This window comes from Chlorocebus sabaeus, chromosome X, assembly GCF_047675955.1.
Source record: "Chlorocebus sabaeus isolate Y175 chromosome X, mChlSab1.0.hap1, whole genome shotgun sequence".
NCBI classification, from domain to species: Eukaryota; Metazoa; Chordata; class Mammalia; order Primates; family Cercopithecidae; genus Chlorocebus; species Chlorocebus sabaeus.
In genome coordinates, this window is record NC_132933.1 from 23,024,188 (window position 1) to 23,049,883 (window position 25,696).

A 25,696-nucleotide genomic window follows, 5' to 3' on the forward strand; every position below is an offset into this window, starting at 1 on the left:
GTTTTGGGACTTTATTGTACTTAAGTCATTAGGAATTCTCTCAGCAGACATGAAGTGTAAGTGGCCTGATATGTTGGCAATATAGAGGCTAGTGGTAGATGTTTAAGTCTAGTATTTTAGAGTTGGAGACAACCTCAACTAACTCCATTTTTTTTTTTTTTTTTTTTTTTTTTTTTTTTGAGAGAGGGTCTCACTCAGTCACCCAGGCTGGAGTGTAGTGGCCCTATCACAGCTCACCTCCCAAGACTCAGGTGATTCTCTTGCCTCAGTCCCCTGAGTAGCTGGGACTACAAATGTGTGCCACCACACCTGGATAATTTTGGTATTTTTAATAGAGACAGGGTTTCTCCACGTTGCCCAGGCTGGTCTCGAACTCCTGGGCTCAAAGGATCCACCTGCCCCAGCCTCCCAAAGTGCTGGGATTATAGGCATGAGCCACTATGCCTGGCCAAACTCCATCATTTTTATAAATGAAGAAACTGAGACCCAGAGATGGGATTTGTGTAAGGTCACATGGCTAATTCATGGCCGAATGAGAACTAGTTATTACCAGACCCATATAATCATTTCAAATTGGCTAGGACTGTGGCATGTAATTGATTCATTTTTACTGTGAAAGTGTATTTCTAACCTGGAAATGCTAACTTCCCTCATGCTAATAGTATTACGTGATTTGTCACAAGCTCACCTGATGGTATGGGAGGCCCCATATCTGTTTTGGCTGTTGCACAGGTGAAGGCACTTTGTTCTCAAGACAGAAAGGAGTTTGAGACTGGGAAATAACTATGAAGGTATTGCTTTTTTAGAGCAGATCTCGGGCAACTCAGCAAATTACAGAAGAATCTTTTTGTAACACCTGATTACTTGTTAAGGGACAGTTTGTGTCCTCCATCCCAGCCTACCCTTAGTAAGGCCACTCCATTCAAGCAGGAAAGCATTTTATACTTACGTTTTGTTTGTGGTTGTGTTAGGCCATCCTTTCTTCATTGCTATAAAGAAATACCTGGGACTGGGTAATTTATAAAGAAAAGAGGTTTAATTGTCTCACGGTTCGGCAGACTTTATAGGAAGCATGGTGTTGGCGTCTACTCAGCTTCTGGGGAGGCCTTAGGAAGCTTTTACTCATGGTAGAACTCGAAGGGGAAGCAGGCATGTCACATGGTGAAAGCAGGAGCAAGAGAAAGAGTGGAGGGGGAGATGCCACACTTTACAACAACCAGATCTCAAAAGAACTCACTATCACAAGGACAGCATGAAGCCATGAGGGATCTTCCCCTGTGACCCAAACACCTCTCACCAGGCCCCACCTCCAACATTGGGGATTATAATTCAACATGAGATTTGGGCAGGAACAAATACCTAAACTATATCAGTGATTTAAACTTTGTTGTATAACTTCGTCTGGAGAATCTCTTTCAATTTCTTGGTTATTGGGCAAAGATTTGTCTGGAAAAAAAAATCAGTTTTAGGTGAGTAAAACTGAATTTCAGAGTAAGAGGATTCTTGCATTTTGAGAGGTTGTTTTCATCTCTTCCTAGCTTAGTAAAGTGCAGAAAGCAAATGTCATTTTTGTCCTTGGGACCTGTAAGGTCCTCCCTAGCCTTGATAAGGGAAAGGAGCACACTCAGACATGTAGTGAAAACTATACTGAAGTCTGTGCTTTTTAGTACTGAATTTGACAGTTATTATTAGACTTTTGGCCTTAGGTAAACCATAGAAGCCATTTCTAAGCCTCAGTTTCCAAATTTGTTTAATGGAGAAAGCGACTTAAAAGCAGTCAGATAATACTTTTATGGTTACTGCTCTGCTTGTTATGGTGTAAGAGCATGAAATAACCACACTGGTTTTCTTTTTCCAGTTCTGAATCAAACTGAGAAAAAAAAACACACACACAAAACACCTCAGGAGGAACAAAATATGGCATCGACTTTATTATAGATAAAACTATGTTGAAGAACATGGCTTATGTCTAAGGCCTAATGAGACTTCCTACAACTTCTAGCTTCAAATGTATTCCTTGATACTCACCTGTGGAGATGACTGAGCCTTCAGAGCAGACCATTTACCGTCCCAGCGCCCTTGAGAATGATGGCTTGTGTCACACTTCAGTGGAAGCTAGAAATGAAGAGCAAAATGGGCCTGTAGGTCTACCTCTAGAAGATGGTGCCTGTGCCCTGACTAAGCTCTACTCACTCTATAAAAGAAAGAGAGTCATTCCAGTTGGAGGGCATTTAGACCTGAGAGCTAGAATGCACAGGATAGGCCATGAATAAGTACTTATTTTTATTTTTATTATAATATTAGTTTTTGGATTTTTTTTTTTTTTTTTTTTTTTTTGAGACAAGGTCTCCCTCTGTCACCCAGGCTGGAGCAGTGGTGCTGTCTCGGGTCACTGCAGCCTCAAACTTCAGGTCTCAAGCAATCTTCCTGCCCCAGCCCTCCAAAGTAGCTGGGATTACAGGCCATGCCTCTATTCTGGCTAGTTTTTGTGTTTTTTTTTGTAGAGACGGGGTTTCACCAGGTTGCCCAGCCTGGTCTGGAACTCCTAGGCTCAAGCCATCCACGTTCCTTGTCCTCCCAAAGTGCTGGGATTACAGGCGTGATAATCAGGTAAGTCGATCTTGCTCCAGTGCCAAAGAACAAGCAGGGGTGAAAGCCCAGAGAAGTTTTTATGATACTCTCTGTCCCCCTTCACAAACACAATGGAAATTTCTTCTTCCCCACAGAATGGCGACAAGTGGGGACAAGAACCAAACCCCTACAGCCCCCAATGTCACTGTTTAAGATTAGCATGACTTTGATTTTTCAAAGTCTTTTCCTTAGGATTTTTTTATACCACGGGAAACTGGCAATGACAGTCCATTGTGTGGTATAGGTAAATAGGGTTGTTCTAGTACACATGTGTTACATTTATATTTTTACTTCTTCATGTACAAAATTGAGACAAATTCCAAATGGAATCAAACTCATATCCTCTATTGTAGCCTTGAAGTGGTACCTTACAATGAAGAGATTTCATTTTTATAAATTTGAAACACAGAATACTTCTGCTGCCATTTCAGCATTGTCAGTTACATGTGGTTGCAAACTCTACAAGCTTTCCCTTCTCTTCCACAACACCAAAGTATAACAATTAAAATACTGTTTTACTACTACTACTAATAGCTAATACCTATGGAACACCTACTATGTGCCTGACACTGCGTATTTCAAATATATTATTTGATTTTCACAGCAACCCTATGAGGTAAGTACAGTTATTATCCTCACTTTACAGATAAGGAAACAAACACAGAGACTAATTTGTCCAAATAGTAATGTGTCCCGATAGTAAGTAGAGGAGATGAGTTTCAAACCCAGGCAATATAGGTCCAAAATCAGTGTCTGGAATCAATTAAATCAAAATGAAAATGGGGCCAGGTGTCTATGTTATTTAAGAGCACCCCAGATGATTCCAATATGCAACCACACTTGAGAAGCAGTGCAGCTAATTATACCGTATCAAAGGAACTATTATACATGTACCTAGGCCACTGTCATTCAGAATGCTGGACATTTGTAGTATTCTGTGACACAGTGTGTCCAGAGTCCTCTATTAGGAACTGAAATGACAGACGTGACAGTAACAGAGTAGACCAAAAGGTAGTAAAGTGGTTGTGTAAATGTTGACTTCTCTAGGTATCTCAGCACAGAAAGAAGGGACCACCTAATTTGCAATTTTCTCTTTCTCTGCTTTCTCTACTCTATTTCCTGTTGTCCATTGATTATCTACTGAAATAAAAATCCATAATGATGATATTCCCTATTTTTGTGTGCTAAGGGGACAGTCTTGATTTTTTTCTAATCTTCCATATCCTCCATAATGTGAGCTATTCAATTTAAGTCTTGTAGATTGTAGTATTTCACATTGAGCAATTGCTTGTGTAATATAATTAATTTTAAAATATTTTGCTTATTCTACATTTGAATTTTAAGCAAAAGTATCTTTAGTGTTCAAGCTGTTTTGTAGAATATGGTGAGAGGTGATGAAAGTGGTACACAAAACCATTAGAGCGATACTCAACTGCAGAAACAGAGTGTACTAATTTTGGAGAGGGGGCAGGTTTCAGCAGGTGGCATTCCCTATCTCCAGCCACATTCTTCTGCATATTTGATTCAATAGCAACTATAACAGCAGCAGTAGCTTTTATTAAATATTGATTGTATGCCAACTGCTATGACCAAGTGCTTTACATGTATAAACTCAAGCAAACTTCCCAAGAAATCTATAAGATAGACACCATTCCCCTCTTGTTTACAGATGTTTTAAAAACCTGTGGCTTGGAAAACATAGGAAATTTTTCCAGGCAACAACTAATAAATAGTATAACTAGATATGAAAGAGGGAGGCAGAGTAACAGTTGTTAAGAGCACGTGTTCAGAATCCTGGCTCTGACTTTAGGCAAGTTATTGCAGCTCTTGGAGCCTGGTTTCCTTACCTACAAAATAGAGATAATAATACCAAGTGTACAGGGTTGTTTTAGGATTCAGTGAGAAAATGAATAAATAGTGCTTCGTGCCTGGTTTTCTTTTATTCAGTGAATATTTATTTAGTCTTAATAAGTGTGAGGCATAGTGGTAGGCATTAAGTTACCAGAATAAACTGTGAATAAGACAGATTCCAATTCTGGCCTTGAGATGCTAACAGTCTAGTAAAGAAGACAGTCATTAAACAAATAACTACACAAACAATTATTTGCAATTATGCTGAATGCTATGAAAGAGAGGTCACAGTGAACACTCAGTAAATAAGAGCAAATATATACTGAGTGTCTTTTACGTATTAGGCACTATGCCAGGTAGAAGATTGAGTGCAAGTGCACAATTGGGATGAAGAGTGGAGGCATTTTCATGAAATTTTATGTGAAATTAGAGTGCAGCTAAAGAAGCCATCTGCTTTCTTCTGGTCAGTCAAGGAAGCTTTGTGGGGAGGAGGTAAAACGTAAAAGATGCTTGGTGTAGTTTATTGGAAAGATAAGAGATCAAGTTGAAAACATCCCATCTTTGCCCAAGATTAGTTCCTGGAGACTGTGTAATCTTGTAATGTGAGAGGCATTCCCAGCATGAGTGGCCTTTGTATCTGGCAAGAGGCTTGTGTGACAAACCACAGAGACCAGGCTTTTTCTCTGAGATGAACACTAAGTGCTGAATTTGCTTCAGAACTTGACATAAGTCTGAGCAGGCAACAAGTCATAACTACATACTGTTTTCAGATGCTGATTCACATATCACCTCATACAAATACAGTGGTTCTGCTGGCAAGCTATTTTCTAATTTGGCCTTATTTATTCCCCTCCATAATTACCCTGATCTAGGATGAACAGCCTGAGAAACATTGACTAATGCATCCTAAATTACATCAGCAAGGCAACCACAAGCTTTCAGCTTCTCTTGATTTTGTGTCAGGTCTCTGTTAAGCAGTTCTTACCACATTAGGTGTGTGCAGAGAGGACTACAGATCTTCCAGGCTGGCCCTTGCCATTAATTAAGACTGTCGTCCTTTGCTACAAAGCACCACACTCTCAGTGGCATAACCTACAAAGAGGGAGATGCCTTTCACTTTTTGCCCTCCTGTCAAACGGCCAGTCAGTCGATTAGAAAGCTTTGTCTTGCAGCTCAGACTGCCCAGAAGTATTTTCTGCCTTGATTGGAGCAAGTGAAGAAGTGGTAGCTAAGGAACTTTACTCTGCCTTCCTTCTGGGCCCCTAACTGATGTTTACTGTGACTTAGGATTTGGCACATCAGTAAGTGAAAGTCTTTTCATCATAACTCTATGAAGAAGGTCCTGTTAGTACCCTCATCTTACATATGAGGTAAGTAAGATTCAGAGGCTCACTGGATTGCACAAGATTAGACAGCCAGTAAGCTCTTCAAATGCAGGTTTTTAAGTGACAGTGAGACCTGTGTACTTTGCATTGTGCTCCACTGCTTTCTAAGGTTTCTGAAGAAGGAAGTGACTTGATCTGAGCTAGACTTTCAGAAGATACTCTAACCAAAGGGTTATCATGGATTATAAAAAGGCAAAACTAGAACTTGGGAGACCAGGTTGGAGACTTTTGAAATAGCCCAGGGAAGTGATATATGGGCCTGAGTCAGTGTTATGAAAATAGGGATGGAGAAGAGGGGATAGATCCAAAAAACTTACTGGTGGTTTATCATTCGGAACTAATAGGGCTTGAAGAGTTGTGGAGTCAGGAAACAAAAACAAACTATATTAAAATCATCTGGCCCACTTATCTATGTAGAATATAATTATGCCCACTTTTACAGGTGAGTCATCTCAACTGTGATTCAGCCTAAATGACTTGTTCAAGGTCCCAAGCTAGTTTAGGCCAAAAGGAGCTGGAACTCAGAACTCCTTCCTAGTATAATCCTCTTTCCACTAAACCATGGGATCTCCCAAATCTGTGTTTTGTTTGTTATTTTAAGATGTTATTATTGAAGTACATAAAAGTACACAAATTATATACCAATGAACTTTACAAAGAGCATACTCATGTAACAGTCACCTGAAAGATGGCACAGAGATTTCTGGCACCTCAGAAGACTCCTGTGCCCTTTTCCGGTCACTTCCCCACAAAGATAATCTCTACACTTACTTTCTCTGCCTCTTTTTAATAACTGCCTGCTGGGCCATATGAGATTGGGAAATTTACTATTGAGATCCTCCTGTTGATGGATACTTAAGTTATTCCTGTCTTTTGGCTGCCACCACAAACAGTGCTGCAATGAACAGCCATGATCGTGCTGCTTTGTACACGTGAACAAGTATTACTCTAAAATAGACTCCAAGAAGTAAGTTTGCTGGGTTGAAGGGTTAAGGGCCTTCTACATTTTGATGACTAATACTACCACAGTGGCTTCTGCAAAGGCTTCACCAAGTCAGAATCTCAACCCTGGTATTTGAGTGATTACCTGTCTTCTTGCCAGTGCATATCATTGATCCTATGAATTTTTGCCAATTTGACAGGTCAGGAATGATAGCTCCTTACTGCTTTATTTGCATTTTTGTGATGAATAGTAAATTTGAGCATAGTTTTCAAATGTTTACTAGTCCTTTGTGTTTCTTTTATCAATCATTTGTGATATCCTTTGCCCATTTTTCTTTTTTTTAAATTATGGACTTGTAAGTGTTCTTTTTATGTCATGGAAATTAATGCTTTCTCTGTTAAATGTGTTATAAATGTTTTCTCATGTATTTTAACACTGTTTATGCTGTGTACTTTCACATTGTCTGTTTTATAAAGTTACTTCCCTTTTGTAGATTCTCTAGTCATTCCTTTAAGCATGGAAATCCACACTTTCTGGAGTTTTCAGACCAGCCCCAGTGTCACATGTTCTATCCCATTGCCCCTAAAAGTACAAGTGCATATTGTCAAATTACGTTTTCCTAATTCTGTAATTAGAAAATTTAGTCATCCCACCTACAGTGGTTGGCAGTAAAGCTCTTGGTCTGTTTTCTAGACAGGCTCCAGGTGCTCTTTGAGGGAAAAATAGGGTAGCAGAACACACCTGTCTTAGAGCTGTGGAATCTGGTATGTGCTAAAGGGAGTGTGAATATGGTAACTCTGGTCATTCTAACATCATATCCCCAGCTGTCTTTTGCTGTGACATTCAGACAGCTTAGGCACGTTGGAATGTGTGGTTACCACTTGAAAGTGTTTGATTACACAGAATGAGCTCTGGAAGAGTTCTGTCTCATGTCTATAAAGGGAAATGGAACGTCGTCTTCTTTTGGCACATGGAAAACATCTTAAATTTCTATCCATATTATTTAGGACTAAAAAAATTAGTCATCTCTAAGAAATAAAAAATTTGCTAATCACATTTTTAAAAATGCTCTCAGGACAATATTTAGCCTATTTATGCAACCCATTTGGAAGCATTCTCAACAGTAGACAATTGCAAACATAATATGCTAATATGTTTACTCGGCAAACATGTATTGGATGCCTACTGTGTGTCAGGTGATGTTGGATGGAAGGGTAGATGAATATGCTAATTTCTAGCAGACACTGAGACTTGAGTAAGACCTAGCTCCAGTCTTCAGAGTGTGTACATTTGGTAACTAGAAATTATTTCCTTCCACTGATGAAAAACGCTTTCCTAGGAATTCTAAAGGGACAACATTTGTTAGTTTTTAGTTAGAATTACTGAGTTTACATGAAAGTAATAAAACTGAATTTACTCTCATTTAATCAGTAACACTGCCTGTTTCCTGCATTTTCCCCTCAGGAGCCCCATTATTATACTCTGATTTCAGGAAAAGCCAATGTGGGCATTCAAGTAAGCAAAAAAGATACCTTGTCCCTTTCCAAAATTTTCCTTGTCCAAATGTTAGTGACATCTTTAGGTTATGTAAATGGAATTGATATTGGTTTGGATTGATGGGTATTTAGATGGTAAAAATAAGAAAACACTGTGAGATGGGGGCTTAAGCCTGCTTAAGCCTTAATTGTCCTAAGAAGGAATGACACATTTTTCCTGAGAAATGTTCTGGGGTGATAATTGGCTTCCTGTTGCAGGCTGAACATGACTCGAGAAGAAAATACTTCCCCTAGATTATGAAACAGGCAGCATTGGTATTGTATGTCTAAAATTAATTCAGTAAACATTTGCTCCAATAATTAGGCTCCATAGAGCATCATGTGGAGGGTGTATTTTCCTTTGCGTGCAATTTAAAACTTTCTTAAGAGTAAGTCAGCTTAAAAAAAAAGACTGCGAATCTTAGACTGATCATCGTCTTCCCCTTTCTACCCTACCCTGTCACTCCTATCCAAACTATATTTGAGAACATTCTAAAGAATCAGGCCTTGAAAGATAGCTCTATAATTTAGAATTCTATCACTCTGTTCTCTGCCCTCGAGTGCACACATACTCACATAATTTCTCACAATTGTTCTTTGAAAGGATCAGGCTGCTTTTGCATCCAAGAGAGCCCCCGAGTTATTTTTGCAAGTTGGTGGGCAGCCCAGTAATTTTATCCCCTTCCCTGCCTGTGGAGCAGGTGCTCAAGTCTTTCAGTTTTCTGTGGCCACTCATGGTTAGTTTTCCTCCAGGACAAGAATTTGTAGCCCTGTGTACCTCCAGGAAGGCCAAGCAATCCTCATATACAAGTCTACTGTTAGACTGAAAGCTTAGTTGGGAATCAGAAAAGAATCAGATCATGTGGCAAGGTTCTGGACAGCAGGCTGGGGTGGTTGGGAAGAGGGGGCACTTAGAGATCATTTTGTTCAGTGATTCTCAACCAACATGCCTAAGGGGTGCATTCACATTTGTATTTATCTGACACTATAGCAGTGATCCTTGTGAGAGGGTGATAGCTGCTAGAAGCAGGTATTCCTTTTGGAGCAGCTAATGAAAAACATTTACAGGGAGAAGGGCATATGTATAGTTTTAGAAAACTGCCTCCCAGGCAGCTTTAATTGAATTAAGTTTCCAAACATACAGCAGTTCAGTAGCAGAACTATGCCTTGATTCTGTATCTTCAGACCCCCTATCCTCTCTTCTTTTCCATTACATTCTGCTATGGGAAAAAGAAAAGAGAAAGGAAGTAACACAACATGGGAGAAAAAAAGAGAAAAGAAAGTAACTGCCTGTTATGACCTGCCTGCCTCCTCCACTGTCACTTAGTCCTTTAAAAGTGTCAAATAGCCTGAACCCTTACTTCAAATCCCAGCTACCCTGTCTCCCTTGAGCCCAGTTACAGCAACATTGGACTCCTTGCTAAAACATGCCCTATGCTTTCAATCCATTCCCTCTACCTGAAATATCCTCCTCCTCTTAACCAGGCAAAATCCAGTATGCTCCCCCAAATGAAAATATTTTACCACTGTGTGGGTTACTTTATGCAAAGATATCTGTAAGTAGTAACTTTTGGCTAAGTAAGTATGCAGTGCACTTCCACAATTTTCATCTTATTTGAAGGAAAAACATTGTCAAGGCCAGGCTCCAAACATGGTGACTTCTACCATTAAGGCTACCCAGATCTCCCAGTCTGAATTAAATTCTCCTGTGTTCAAATTAGCATTTTTCTCTTATAGCACTTACTATTTCTTGTTGTGTATTATAGGAATTTATATGCACATGTAGATTCTGCTAGCTTGTAAGTTCATGAAGTCAAGGATCATGTCTTACTCATCTTTGCATCTCTTCTATCAGTACTCATCACAGTGCTACATGCATAGTAGGTACCCAGTACATGTATTGAGTGAATGAGTAAATTTTTCCTACTTTCATAGGATTTTTTTTAACTCAACATATTTTCTGTGATATTGTCCATATTCCAATGACAGAAGCATTATCATGTTTATTCATTCATACATTCATTCATTCCGCAAATACTTATCATATGCCTACTCCGTGCTGGGTACTGTTTTAGTTGATAGGTATACAGTAGTAAATAAAATAATATATGTTCCTGCCCTCATGTAGCATTTAGTGAATGGGACAGATAATATACAGATATATAAGTTCTGGTACTTAATTACCTCAAAAAGCAATAATAATAAAGCAGGTTAAGGGTACACAAAATGAACAAGGGCTACAATTTTGTCTTTCCTTTACGACACTATACTTGACCCTACCTCACCCCACTCAGTAACTAATACAGAGCAAAACATATAGTTTACTGCCTGTGATATTTACTGACTTTTGCAACATTCTTATGAAATAGTAGAGTAAGAGCCAGTATTGATCGTGGCTTGAAAGCTTGGGCTCTAGAAACTTTGGCTTAGAGCTGACATCCATAGATTAGTTTGTGATCTTACCAGTAATTAGTGTCTCTAAGCTTTCATTTTCTAAATCTGTGAAATGGAGAAAATAGCAGCTACCTCATAAGGTGATTTTGCAGATTACATGAAATAATGTCAAATTACTTATTGTGAAGACTACATGAAATCATGAAATAATGAATGTAAAATTCTTCAGAATATAATAACCCAGAAATAGACCCATGTACATATGAAGGTCTGATATATGACAGAGGTAGTGTGTCATATCAGTGGGAAATGTGGAAACTATTTGACAAATGGAGCTGGAAAAATGGTTATCCATATGAAGAAAGATGAAAATAAAACCTACCTCCCACCATATATAGAAGATCAATTACAAGAATATACATTTCAAAAACTGAATTCCAAAACTTTTGATAGAAAATATCATAGACTATCTTCCTAACCTTGAAATAGTGAAAGATATGTTAAGGCACAAAAAGAATCGACTATAAAATAAAAGACTGATACATTTAACTGTATTAAAATTTAAAACTTTTTTCATCAAAATACACCTTAGAGAATGAGAAAAGACAAGTTACAAACTGAGAGAAAATAAAATACAACTGGCAAAGAAATAATATCAAGAATACATAAAGAAGTTGGAAAAATTATTAAGAAAACATAAGCAATCCCATAGAAAAAATGGACAAAGGACATGAACAGACATTTCGGAAAATTGTACACACATTTGGCCAGTTAACTTGTTGAGAGATCAAACATCATTATGAATCAGGAAAATGCAAATCAAATCACAGTAAGATATCTTTTATACCCAGTTGGTTGACAAAAAATAAAAAGTGACAATACCAAGCAGTCTTTCTAAATTGGGGTTCCTGGAAAGAACAAAGTACTAATGCCTTAAGACATCTGTTGCATATAAAGAATTGATTTCTCTCTTATGTAACTAGATTGATACTAGATATATACCATCTGTTAGAGAATTGAGAATATAGATAGTCACTCAAATAATTTTCTATGTTCTGTGGTTCAGATGAGGAACCCATGCTAAGAAAGGAAAGTGTTAGACATATAAAATTCTTCAAAATGTAATAAAAAACCCAGAAATGTAGAAGCACATGATTTCTTATGTGTTATTTGTAGGAATATATACAAATTGCTGCAAGCAATTTTGGCATTATCTCTAAAAGTTGAACATGCATATACCCTGTGACCCCAAAATTGTACTCTAAGGTAAATACTCAAGAGAATCTTTTATTCATTCATAGATAACAGGAGACACATGCAAGCATATTTAAAGCAGCACAGTTCACAATACAAAAATCTAGAAACAATCTAAATTCTCATCAGCATTAATAATAGATTAATAAAATGTGATATATTCATGCAGTGGCATATTATACAGCATTCAGAACAAATGAACTACAGCCACACACAAAATATGGATTAATCTTAGCAATATAAAATTAGATGAAAAAGGAAGGCCTAAAAGATTACATAGAGCATGTTATTTTTTTATGAAGTTAAAAATTAAATTAAAACATATAATTTTGAGATTACATATAGGTATAATAAAACTATATAAAAAGAAAAGCAAGTGGATAATGAACACAGGATTTAGGAGATGGTTACCTTGGCTAGGAGGAGGGAGGGAGGTAGGATGGGGATAAATAACTCTTATATTTAGTTGTAGATTATTATCAAGATCTTAGCTTTTATTTTGGGTTGTAGGTTTACAGGTACTTATTACATTACTTAAAATAACTGGCTAAATAACTAGAGGACCACTACTGAGAGTGTGTCATGAACCGAGTGTCATGATTGGTCCAATTAATGTACCTGAGACCCTATAATAAATACATAAATCATAAAGTATGTAGCCCAATGCTTTTAATATAAAATAAGGCTGGGTAAATGACAGTTGTCATTGATAGCATTACTTATTCCTCCTACTCCTCATTTTTCTTTCTGTCAAGCAATCATTGTCTTCCTGTTGTGTCTGAGAATTAATAATTTTGATAAATATTAATTTGCATGCGATCACCCCAAATGACTAAGCAAACTAGTTTAAAATTTAATAATTACTGAAATTTCAACCTTTTATAAATCCATTAAACATCTTTCATTAAATTGTACTTTTTTGTTAATTATGAAATTACTCTATAGATGTACTTTTAGGATGTTACCAACAACAAAAGCTTTAAGCTCTGCATATTATGACTTTGGTACTCAAAATCATAATAGTATGTTAATCTAATAGTGGCAGATGGAATTGAATTAGGGCAATGTGCTAGAAGACTAAGGTGCATGATGAATCAGTGGTTAGAGAAAAAATTGTGCTCCTAGCCTGGATCTGTAAGTCTGTTAGCTATGATTGATTGATGGATCGATTGATAGGACCTTACCTAGTACCTTTTCTTCATTCTTTGCTACAGACACTCTTCTTTTCTCACCATCAACAAACAAACAAACAAACAAACAAAAAACTGTACTATACCTTTTTAGGAAACAAGTTTTTAGTGTCTCAATGGAGAAAAAATGACTTGGAGGTGGTTATAGTATTTCAGTGTTCTTTTGTGGTTGGAGATTCAATGCGTAATGGGAAAAAAATGTAAAAGACTAGCAGAAGATGAAATCATATGAAGAAATTAGACTATATATGTCCCTTTAACCATGGGCATCTTAAAATTTAAGACAAATCAGGAAACCTCCACTTCCAGAAGGATGGATTAGATATGCTTTTTCCTATTCCTCCCACTAAGTACAACTAAAACCCATGGATATCATATATTTTAAAAATCCTAAGAAGGCTGAAAGCTGCAGAGAAGGCAGATAGTCTAGGGACATCAGAACTTGAGGAATGACATGGTCATTCTCAAATTTTTTGGATTTTGTTTTTGCCTCATATCTCATACTTGGAGATTTTGTTTTTGCCTCTTATATCTCGTACTTGGAGTTGAAAAAAACTGGTAACTCAGAAACACCAGTGGGTACAGACAAAATAAAAGCCCCAACAAAAGCCTATGCTCTTTAGCCAAAGGACTAGGAAGCCTAAACATGCAAAACTTGTAAACAATAACTAAGCTCTCTACTCTAGCCAGACACCAGACACACACACAAATTGTGGCCCTACTCCTACCCACTCCCAACCAAGTAGGGAATGTAGATTTCTACCCTCATGAAGCTCTAACGAGGTACATCAACACTTCTGCCAGGGGCCTCCACCAAGGTGATATAGGAGAAGGCAAAGTACCAAGCTGGAACTTTTTTTTTTTTAATTTTATTTTTATAGAGATGAGGTTTCACTATGTTGCCCAGGTTGGTCTCAAACTCCTGAGCTCAAGTGATCCTCCTGCCTTGGCCTCCCAAAGTGCTAGGATTACAGCTGTGAGCCGCCATGTCCAGGCTGAAGCTGGAACTTTCATCCCCCCTGGCCATAATGATCCAACCCACTCCTATCCCACTGTAAGAGGAAAGGTCATCTGGGGAGCCTGGACTTCTGTTTTTACCTGACAGTTAACAGTTATGGAGTCACTCCTACCACTACTCCACTAAAGTGGTATCAGAGGAGACCTTCAGGAGATTCATGACTGTATTTATCATGCAGACGTAAAAATCCACTCCTGCAAAGTGTCATTGGAGACTACTGGGGAGCTGGAACTCCCACCCCTGCCCATCAGTAACAAGGAGACTACCTCCCTCAGAGATCACTGGAAGGTGAGTAGGGAACCCGGACTTCTACATCCATTTGGCAATAATGAGGCAATAACACCCCCTCTCCCCTGCCTGAAACAATGCCAACAAAGAAGAAGGTTTAGATAAGACCCAGATACTCATAATAACCGAAATGTCCATGTCTCCACTGAAAATATCTCATCATGCCAAGAACCCAGAAGATTTCAAACAGAATGAAAAATAACTATCAATAGATGCCAACACAAAGATGACAGAGATGTTAGAATTTTCTGACAAAAATTCCTAAGCAACCATGATAAAAAAATCATTCAATGACCAATTACAAACAAATGAAAAAATAGAAAGCTTCAGCCAAGAAATGGAAAGTCTCAGCAAAGATATAGAAGACATAAAGAAGAACCCAATGGAAAATTTAGACCTGAAAAATATAGTAATAACCAAAATGTAAAGCTCCATGAATAGGATCAACAGCAAAATGGAGAGGACAAAGCAAAGAGGTAGTAAACTGGAAGATAGGACAATAGAAATTACCCAAGCTGAACAATAAAGAGAAAGTATACTAAACTATAATGGATTAAGCCTAAAGGACCTGTGGTACTATAACAAAAGATCTAACATTTATGTCATCAGAGTCCAGGAAGGGGAGAAGGAAGAGAATGGGGCTAAAAAAGTACATCAAGAAAGAATGTTTGTAAACCTCCCCAATTTGGCACAAGATATAAACTTACAGATTTAATAAGGTAAGTAAGTCTCTAACATAAACCCAAAGAAATTAACACTAAGAGACTTCATAATGAAACTTCTGGAAACTAAAGACAAAGGATATAGACAGAAGACAGACAAAAACAACATCTTACCTACAGAGGGAAAACAATTAAAATGACAGCAAATTTCTCATCACAAATCATGGAGGTAAGAAAGAAGTGGCACAATCCAATACCCACTGAAAATATTCTTCAGAAATGGAGGGGAAATCAATACTTTCTCGGATAGAGCAAAACTAAGAATTTTTTTGCCAGCAGACCTACTGTAAAGAGTAGCTAAAGAAGTTCTCTAAGCAAAAAAGAAATGATAAAGGAATAAACCTCGGAACATCAGAAAGGAAGAAAGAATACATTAAGCAAAACTATGGGAAAACAATCAAAAGAAAGCAAGAGTGGCTACTTTAATATAAGATAAAGTAGACTACATTGCAAAGAAAATTCTTAGGGATAAAGAGGAAGATTATATAATGATAAAAGTATCAGTTCACCAAGAACACATAGCAATCCTAAATGCATATGGACCAAAGTACTGCAAAATGGGTGAAACAAAAACCAATATAACTGAAAGGAGGAATAGACAAATTCGTAACTATAGTTAAGTACTTCAACATCCCTCTCTCAATAATTGATATAACAACTAGATGGAAAATTCACAAGGGTATCAGGACTCAGCAAAATAATCAAAGAATAGGATCTAACAACAGCAAAATGCACATTCTTTTTAAACACAGAATGCATACCAAGATAGACCATATCCTGGGTCATTAAACAAACCTCAAAAAAATTATAAAAATTTCAATCATGCAGAGCATGCCCTCCAACCACAATGGAATAAAACGAGAATTCAGTAGCAGAAAAGTAATAGGAAAATCTCCAAACACTTGAAAACTAAACAAGACAGTGCTGGATAAACCATGGGTCAAAGCAAAAGTCTCAAGCAATTTTTTTTTTTTTTTTTTTTTTTTTTTTGAGACAGCATCTTGCTTTCTCACCCAGGGTGGAGTGCAGTGGCGTGAGCACAACTCATTGCAGCCTCGACCTCCTGAGCTCAGGGAATCCTCCCACTTCAGCCTCCCCAGTAGCTGGGACTATGGGCATGCACCACCATACCCAGCTAATTTTAAATTTTTTTTTTGTAGTGACAGGGTCTTGCTATGTTACCTACCCAGGCTGGTCTCAAAGTCCTGGCCTCAAGTGATCCTCCCACCTTGGCCTCCCAAAGTGCTGGGATTACAGGAGTGAGCCCAACCAAGTAAAAAATTTAAAAAACACATTGAACTGAATGAAAATGAAAATACAACATATCAAAATCTATGGGAAGCAGCTAAAGCAGTGCTGAGGAGGAAGTTTGTAGTTGCAAATATATACATTAGAAAAGAGGAAAAGTTTAAAATCAATTAATCTAAGTTCCCACCTTAAAAGTGTGGAGAAATAAGAACAAAATAAACTAAAATCAAGAAGGAGGAAGAAATACTAAAGAAGAGAAATCAATGAAATTGAAAACAGAAAAACAATGAAACAAGTAACTGAATCTTTGAAAAATATCAATAAAATTGACAATCCTTTAGCAAGACTGACAGAGAAAAAAGAAGACATACAGTACCAATATGAGAAATGAAACACAGGCTAGCAGTACAAACTATCAATAATGATATAGCTTGTATATTTGTCCCCACTCAAATGTTGTGTTGAAATGTAATCCCCAGTGTTGGAAGTGGGGCCTGTTGGGAGGTGATTGGGTCATGGGGGCAGAACCCTCATGATTGACTTAGTGCTGTCCTCATGATAGTGAGTTCTTAGGAGATCTGACCATTTTAAAGTGTGTGGCACCTCCCCCGCCCCAGCCTCTTGCTTGCACCTGCTTTCACCATGTGACATGCCTGTCCCCCACTTTGCCTTTGTCCATGAGTAAAAGCTCACTAAGGCCTCCCCAGAGGCAAAGCAGATGCCAGCACCATGCTTTCTGTAAAGTTTGCAGTATGATGAGTCAATTAAACTTCTTTCCTTTATGAATTACCAGTCTGAGCTATTTCTTTATAGCAATACAAGAACGACTTAACACAGATACTAAGGGACTACTGTGAACAATTCTACCTACATAAATTTGACAACATATATGAAATGGACCACTTCCTTGAGAAATATAAACTACCACAGTTCATCCAAGTTTAAATAGATAATTTGAATAGCCATATAACTATTAAGGAAGTTGAATTCATCATTTAAAATCTCCCAAAATCAAATCTCTGGGGCTAGATCATTTCACTGGAGAATATTACCAAACTTATAAAGAAGAATTACCAGAAATTCTATAAAATCTCTTCCAGGAAATAGAAGAGGAGAGAACAATTTCCAATTGATTCTATGAAACGAATATTACACAAATACTAAAAATGAGATAAAAACAGCCCAAAGTGAAAAGTGCAGACCAGTATTCCTCATGAATACAGACGTAAAAATCTTTAACAAACTATTAGTAAGCCAAATTCAGGAATATATTGAAAGAATTACACAGCATGGCGAAGTAGGGTTTATTCCAGGGCTACAAGGGTAGCTGAATATTTGAAAATCAATCAATGTAATCTACCATATTAACAGGCTAAAGATGAAAAATCATATAATCATGTCAAACAATACAGAAAAAGAATTTGGAAAACTTAGACATCATTCATGATTAAAAAAAAAAACAACTCTCAGAAGTAGGAATGGAGGATGACTTCCTCAATTTTTTTTTCTTTTTGTTTTGTTTTCTTTTTTTTTTTTTTGAGATGAAGTCTCGCTCTGTCACCCAGGCTGGAGTGCAGAGACGAGGTTTCGCCATATTGGCCAGGATGGTCTCGAACTCCTCACCTCATGAGCCATCATGCCCAGCCACTTCCTCAATTTGATAAGAGAATTCACAAAGCACCTACAGCTAATATTGTATGTACCTGTGAAAAACTCAGTTGCTTTTCTCCTAAGATCAGAAAGAAGGCAAGGATATACACACTTTTTCAACATAATGTGTTAGTTTTAGCCAATGAAATAAGGTGGGAAGAATAAATAAAAGGCTTATAGATCAGAAAAATGAGGGAAGAAGAAATAAAAGGCTTACAGATCAGAAAAGTGAAAATGTCCTTATTTGCAGATGACATCACCTGCATAGAAAATCCCAAGAAATCTACAAAAGGAATAAAGAAACAAAAAAGCTCCTAGAACTAATAAGTGAGTCCATTAAGGTTGTAGGATACATGATAAGCATACAAAAATCAATTGTATTAGCCTATATTAGAAATGAACACATGGACACTGAAATTAAAAAGACAATACCATTTGAAGTAATCCAAAGAAAATGAAATAATTAAATGTAAATTTACTGAAACGTGTACAGGAGCTGTATACTGCAAATCACAAAACACTAATGAAAGAAATCAAATGAAACCTAAATGAATGGAGTAGCACATTATGTTCATGTAGAAATCACAATATAGTAAATATGTCGCTACTCATGAAATCGATCTTTAGATTCAATGCAATTGCTATCAAAATTTTAGCAAAGTATTTCTGAAGATATAGGCAAGATTATCCTAACATTTATATAGAAAGTCACAAGCCCTGTAATAGCTAAATCAATCTCAAAAAAATAAAAATAAAGTGGGAAGAATCAGTCTACACAATATTCAATTTTGCTATGTAGCTACAGTAATCAAGACTGTGTGGTGTTTGTGAACAGATACATAGATCAGTGAAACAGAATAGAGAACATAGAAATCTACCCACATAAATGCAACCAACTGATTTTTTTATTTTTTTATTTATTTTTATTTTTATTTATTTATTTTTTTGACACAGAGTCTCGCTCTGTCACCCAGGCTGGAGTGCAGTGGCGCTATCTGGGCTTACTGCTGGTTCCAGCGTTTCTCCTGCCCCAGCCTCCTGGGTAGCTGGGATTACAGGCATATGCCACTACACCTGGCTAATTTTTGTAGTTTTAGTAGACTCGGGGTTTCACCATATTGGCCAGGCTGGTCTCAAACTCCTGACCTCAGCTGATCCACCCACCTCGGCCTCCCAAAATTAATTTTTCAAATGTGCAAAAACAATTCAGTAGAGGGCGTATGACCTTTTAAGTGATACTGGAGAAATTGGGCATCCATGGGTAAAATTAATGAACCTCAGTCTAAACCTTACTCCTATAAAAAGGTACTCAAAATGGGTCATGGACTTACATTTAAAATATAAAATTATAAAACTTTTAGAAAAAAAATAGAAGAAAATTTTCAGCACCTAAGGTTAGACAAATAATTCTTAGGCTTGACACCAAAAACATAGTCCATAAAAGAAAAAAATTGATAAATTGAACTTTATCAAAATTACATTTTTATTCTGGGAAAGACCTTGTTAGGAGGATAACAGACAAACTACAGAATGGGAGAAAACATTTGTAAACCACATATCCAACAAAGAATTAGTATCTAGGATATATAAAGAACTCTCAAATTCAACAGTAAAAAAATAATTCAATTAGAAAATTGAAAAAAGACATGAACAGACATTTCATGTAAAGTATATACAGGTGGCAAATAAGTGTTTTAAAAGATGGTCAATATCATGAACCATTAAGGAAATGAAAATTAAAGTCACAATGGGATATCACCTTTCAGAATGGCTAAAATAAAAACTAATGACAGCACCAAATTCTGGCCAGGATTCAGAGAAACTAGATCACTCAATACATTGCTGGTGGAAATGTAAAATGGTATAGCCACGGGGAAAAAGTTTGGCTGTTTCTTAAAATGCCTAAGAACTCTTTCTCATTGATCCCAAAGAAATGAAGACTTCATACATAAATGTTTATAGCTTTTTATTTATAATAGCCAAAAAGTACAAACAACCCAGATGTCCTTCAGTGGGTGAATAGTTAAATTGTGGTATATTTTTTACCTTGAAATACTAATTAAGTATAATGAAGATCAAAGTGTCAACACATGCAACAACATGGATGAATTTCCAGAGAATTATGCTGAGTGAAAAGCCAAGCCTGAAAGGTTACATGCTGTATGATTCCATTTATATAACATTCTTGAAATGACAAAATTATAAAATGGAGAACAGACTGGTGGTTGTCAGGGGTTAAGAAGATAGTATGTGGGAGAGAGAAGTAGGTATGACTATAAAAGTTGGGCAACATGAGGGGTCCTAGTGGTGATGGAAATGTTCTGTGTCTTAACCACACCAATATCGATATCTTGGTTGTAATATTGAACTATAATTTTGCAAGATGCTACCATTGGGAGAAAATGAGTAAAGAATGCATAGTATTGGCTGAGCAGGTGGCTTATCCCTTGCCTATAATCCCAGCACTTTGGGAGGCCGAGACAAAAGGACTGCTGTACTTCTCATAACAACTGTATAAGGTCATTTATTGTCATAAGCTTCATTTTATAGACAAGGAAACCAGGAGTTTGAGACCAACTTGGGCAACATAGCAAGACCTCATGTCTACAGAAAGTAAAAAAAATAAAATAAAAATTAGCCAGGGATAGTGGTATGTGCCTGTGGCCCCAGCTACACGGGAGGCTGAGGTAAGAAGACTGCTTAAGCCTGGGAGGTTGAGGCTGCAGTGAGCTGTGATTGTACCACTGCAATCCAGCTTGGGCAACCGAGTGAGACGCTTTCTCACACACACACACACAAAATACGTAGTATCTCTCTGTATTATTTTTTTATATCTGCAGATGAATCTATAATTATTTCTAATTAAAAGTATAATTAAAAAGAAAAAATTAAGACAAATGAGTGACCCATCTAAGGGACAGGACACTTAAGTACAGCTAAATCCCCATTCTGAAAAGCAGTGGTAAAAGAATTGAAACATAAGAACTGGGAAGGGCCATTTTTGAATTGATGACCTCTTCACCATCATACCTCTTTCCTCCCTGGTCATCTTAAAGCACAAAGACTTTAACCACAAAAGGTTATTTTCTGCTGCCTGTCATGCCTTTTTGCAGAGAATGTGAAGGTGCAGGAACTAATCAGGATCTTTCTTTGAGCTACATTGTGTAAATTCTATGAATCTGCCCTTCAAGGTCAATATTCCTTAGCTACGTGACCTTATTCTTTCATCAGTACAGCTTGGACAAAATGCATTGTACATGTCTCTGGGAGTGGGAGACATGAATTTGTAAGGGAACAAGCATGTGTATGAATGAGCACAGGTATGCTAATGCTGGCAGGATTAGGGGAGCAGAGACAAGGTAGGTTTTAGTGATAAATATATGTTGCCACATTCCCACAGGGAATTTGACATCCTCAACCTAAGGAAAATACTGAAGATGAAGAAAATAGAAGAGTGAGTAATTAAGATTTGAGAATTCTTATAGGATGTATGGAAATTTTATGCTTTAGTCACAGGAAATATTCTAAACAATTATGTAGCACTGTGCCTCCAAAGGTGAAGATTCATTTCCCACAGTACAGGGTACATTATACCAAGACATTTGGAAGTGACAGCCTTTGCCTGAATGAATATGCTTTGTGCTTCCACAGTCTTCATCTTTTTCCGAGGCAACTGTTGCCAGTTGCCTAGTTTAGCTAATAAGTTAGAGATTTATGCTGCAAGCTGTTGTCCAAGACCCAAAGTCAATTTGCCAATTAGTATTCTCCCTCTTTCCCAATAGGTTCCCACCTGCAGCTTATCCATCCAAAAAATGGGCAGAGTATGGCAAGAGATTATATTTATTGAACACAGTTTAGTGCATGAGATCCATTCAGTGTGGAGAAAGTGTTAATGAATCAAGTTACAAACCCACAAGTACCAGAAACATATTCTTAGTTCTCCCTCAGAAACTGCACTGGAGAAGCAGCTTCAGTGGAGGGTCCCTCAGGTCAGAAGATAAATTAGCCACAATGAATATCAAAAGTCAAGTACACTATCCACAGGCAGTATTCAGAGGCTAGTTACAGCAACCACAGACAGCATCCCAGGGAAGATAACAACATCCATGGGCAGCATTTCCAAGAAAGAAGCAACATCTATTCTGAGGCAAGATACAACATGCAAAGACTACTTCCAGGAAAGCTATGACATCCTAGACAGTCTTCACAAGAAAGATGCAATAGCCATGAATAGCCTTCCCAGGAAAAGTACAACATCCACAGGCAGCAATTTGAAGCAAAGTAGAATATCCTCTTTTAAAAATATGGCACTCTAGCTCTCAGGGGTGAAGTCCACATCTGTGGAAATGTTACCTATGCCAACTGTCTGATATGGGCATCATTGGAGAAAGAATTAGAATAGAAGTCATTCCTGAATTTATGCTTTTTGTTGTGGGATCCCATAAGAGCTAAATAAGTGAATGAGAAAGCAGAGGTTTGCAGATGTCAGGTTAGCTTTAGAAATGTTTGAAAAACAGATTTTCCTTGTGGTTTTTTTGTTCCTTTGTAACTTATAGGTCTGACAACTTTTGAGGATAAAAATTACATCATGGAGCCTGATAAAAAAAAATGTGACCCCATGATGTGAAAATCAAAACAATTGAACTCATGCTCATGAAGATAGTGAGTAGAAGGATGGTTACCAGAGGCTGTGTAGGGTAGTAGTGGTAGGGTGGAGGGGAGGATTAATGGGGACAAAAAATAGTTAGAAAGAATGAATAAGACCTAGTATTTGATAGCACAACAGGGTGATTATAGTCAAAATAATTTAATTGTACATTTAAAAATTACTAAAAGAGTGTGGTTTGGTTGTTTATAACACAGATGATAAGTGCTTGAGGGGATGGATACCCCATTTTTCATGATGTGATTATTATGCATTATATCCCTATATCCAAATATCTCATGTACCCTATGAATATATATACCTACTATGTACCCATGAAAATTAAAAATTAAAAAAAAATGTGACCCCATGTGCTTAGTACTCAGAAACACATGGAATCCTAGAACCATAGAACTATTAAAAATTTTAGAGGTACATCTTCATTTTTTAGATAAGGAAACTGCCCAGAGAGCTGACTTGACCAAAGTCACATAGCTCTCCTGATTCCAGTGCTATTTAGATGTTTATATGATAATAACAATGATAAGAATTGCAACAACAACAATAGAAAAAAAATAGCTAATATTTTTTTGAGCTCCTACTGTACCAGGCACTGTTCTAAGAGCTATACATGGATTATCCCATTTACTTCTAATAACTGTATATTTATTGTCATAAGCCTCATTTTATAGACAAGGAAACTGAGACACAGAGAGGTTTAATGACATTGTTCTATAATGCCTTCAATGATTTCCTTATTATTAGGGCTTACATCGTAAGATTACCAAACTAGATTGTTAGACTGAAATCAAGTGATTGTGCTGATGTAATTTAGTCTGCAGAATTCTGGATCGCTGTGTGTTTCAGTGATGATGTAATTTTCAAAAACAATCTGCTCAGACTCTGTATTTTATGTGATGCAGTCTGTCCCTTAACTCCTAGTTTCTCAAACTTCGAGTTCTGGAAGCTTACTTAAAATATAAGCCCAATGAAAGATTTACAAGACATGCTCTGAGCATGTTGTTTTTTTAAATGTTAGATTCAAGGGTACATGTGCAGGTTTGTTACATAGGTATTCTGCATGATGCAGAGGTTTGGGCTTCTAATGATCCTGTTACCCAAGTAGTGAACATGGTACCCAATAGGTAGTTCTTCAACCCTTGCTTCCCTTCCTCTCTCTCCTCCCCCTTTTGTAATCCCCAGTGTTGATTGTTTTCATCTTTGTGTCCATGTGTACCCAATGTTTAGCTCTCACTTATAAGTGAGAAAATGCAGTATTTGTTTTTCTGTTTCTGCATTAATTGTCTTAGGATAATGGCCTCCAGCTGAATCCATGTTGCTGCAAAAGATACGATTTTGTTCTTTTTTATGGCTGCATAGTATTCCATGGTGTATATGTACCACATTTTGTTTATCCAGTCCACCATTGATAGGTACCTGGGTTGATTCTTTGTCTTTGCTGAGCACATAGATTTTGTTGTGTTTTTCACTAGTGGACAACTAAGTGACAGTGTTTGAAAGATACCACCGTTAGTGTATCCTTGTGTTTTTCAGGTACTAGGTAGACATGTTAGACTTATTTTTCATAAGTCAGTATAATCCATGCATTTTTCGCAAGCTAAAGACTGTAAGTCCATTCTCTGAGATGCATGTGTTCAACTGGCACAGGTTGGAAAGAAATTTTATACTTCAGCTTCCTTTTTGTCTTTTTCAATATTTTTCCTTTTATTTTTAGTTGACACATAATAATTGTACATATTTATAGGATGCGGATTGATATTTTGAGCCACGTATGCAATGTGTAATGATCTAAGCAGAGTAATTAGCATACTTATCACCTCAAACATTTATTATTTGTGTTAATAATATTCAAAAATGTTCTTTTCTAGCTTTTTGAAAATATGTAATAAAGTATGTTTAACCATATTCACCCTACAGTGCTGAAGAACACCAGAATTCATTCCTCCTATCTAGCTGTAATTTCATATTCATTAGCCAACCTCTCCCCATGCTCCCCACCCCCTGCCATATGATCCAGCAGTCCTACTACTGGGTACTTATCCAAGGGAAAAGAAATCAGTATATCAAAGAGTTGCCTGCACCACCATGTTTATTGCAATGCTATTCAGAATAGCTAAGATATAGAATCAACCTAACCCATATATCAATAGATGAATGGATAAAGAAAATGTGGCATATATACACAATGGAATACTATTCAGCCATAAAAAAAGAATGGAATCATGTCTTCGGCAGCAAAATGGATGAGCCTGGAAAAAAAAGTCAGGCATGGAAAGATAAATACCACATGCTTTCAAAGAAGAGGCAGAGACAGACAGACAAATGGCCAGAGGGAGATAGGCAGACAGGCGGATATAAAGATAGGAATAGACAGAGATGGATAGAGGCAGGGATAGACAGACAGGGAAGGATAGACCAAGAAGGAGAGACAGAGCCAGTCAGATGGAAAAACAGAAAGGCAGAGGCAAACATGGATAGATAAAGGTATAGAGATCAACTGGTTAATATAGAGAGATGGAAGCATACAAAGAGAGATGGACAAAGAGAAGCAGACAGGTGGAAAGGCAAGCAGACTGGCAAACAGAGAAAGATGGAGAAAAGGAGGAACAGAGACAGCAGTGAGAAACAAGGAGAGAGATATGGGGACAGACTGAAACAGAAAAGATAGAATGGGGAGGTCACAAAGAGAGAGAGAAAACAGGGTAGAGAGAGAAAGACCCAGAAGCAGAGAAAGCTAAAGGACTAAAGAGAGACAGAAGGAGAGAGAAACTGAGTGAGAAAGAAAGTCAAGAAGAAAAGAGAGTGAAACTGGCAGAAAGAGAAAAGAAGCAAATCACATTCATATGGACAGACAAAGCCTGAGAGACAGAGAAGTGGGGTGTTGGGGGTATTGCAGAGAGATGAAGAGTTAGAACGTGATA

The 25,696-nt window shown here is 37.3% G+C and overlaps 1 protein-coding gene across 11 annotated transcripts in view; it reads left to right on the forward strand.

Moving 5' to 3' along the window:
• ENOX2 (ecto-NOX disulfide-thiol exchanger 2) overlaps positions 1-25,696 on the forward strand; it is a 285,986-nt gene that overhangs the window by 131,969 nt on the left and 128,321 nt on the right. Inside the window, exon 1 of one of the 11 annotated variants that reach the window (XM_073013402.1) lies at positions 2,507-2,610. The exons of the other annotated variants lie outside the window; for them this stretch is intronic. The gene's annotated coding sequence lies outside the window, so the exon portion shown is untranslated. Of the gene's footprint in view, positions 1-2,506; positions 2,611-25,696 lie in introns of those variants that run through there. 11 annotated transcript variants of the gene reach the window in all.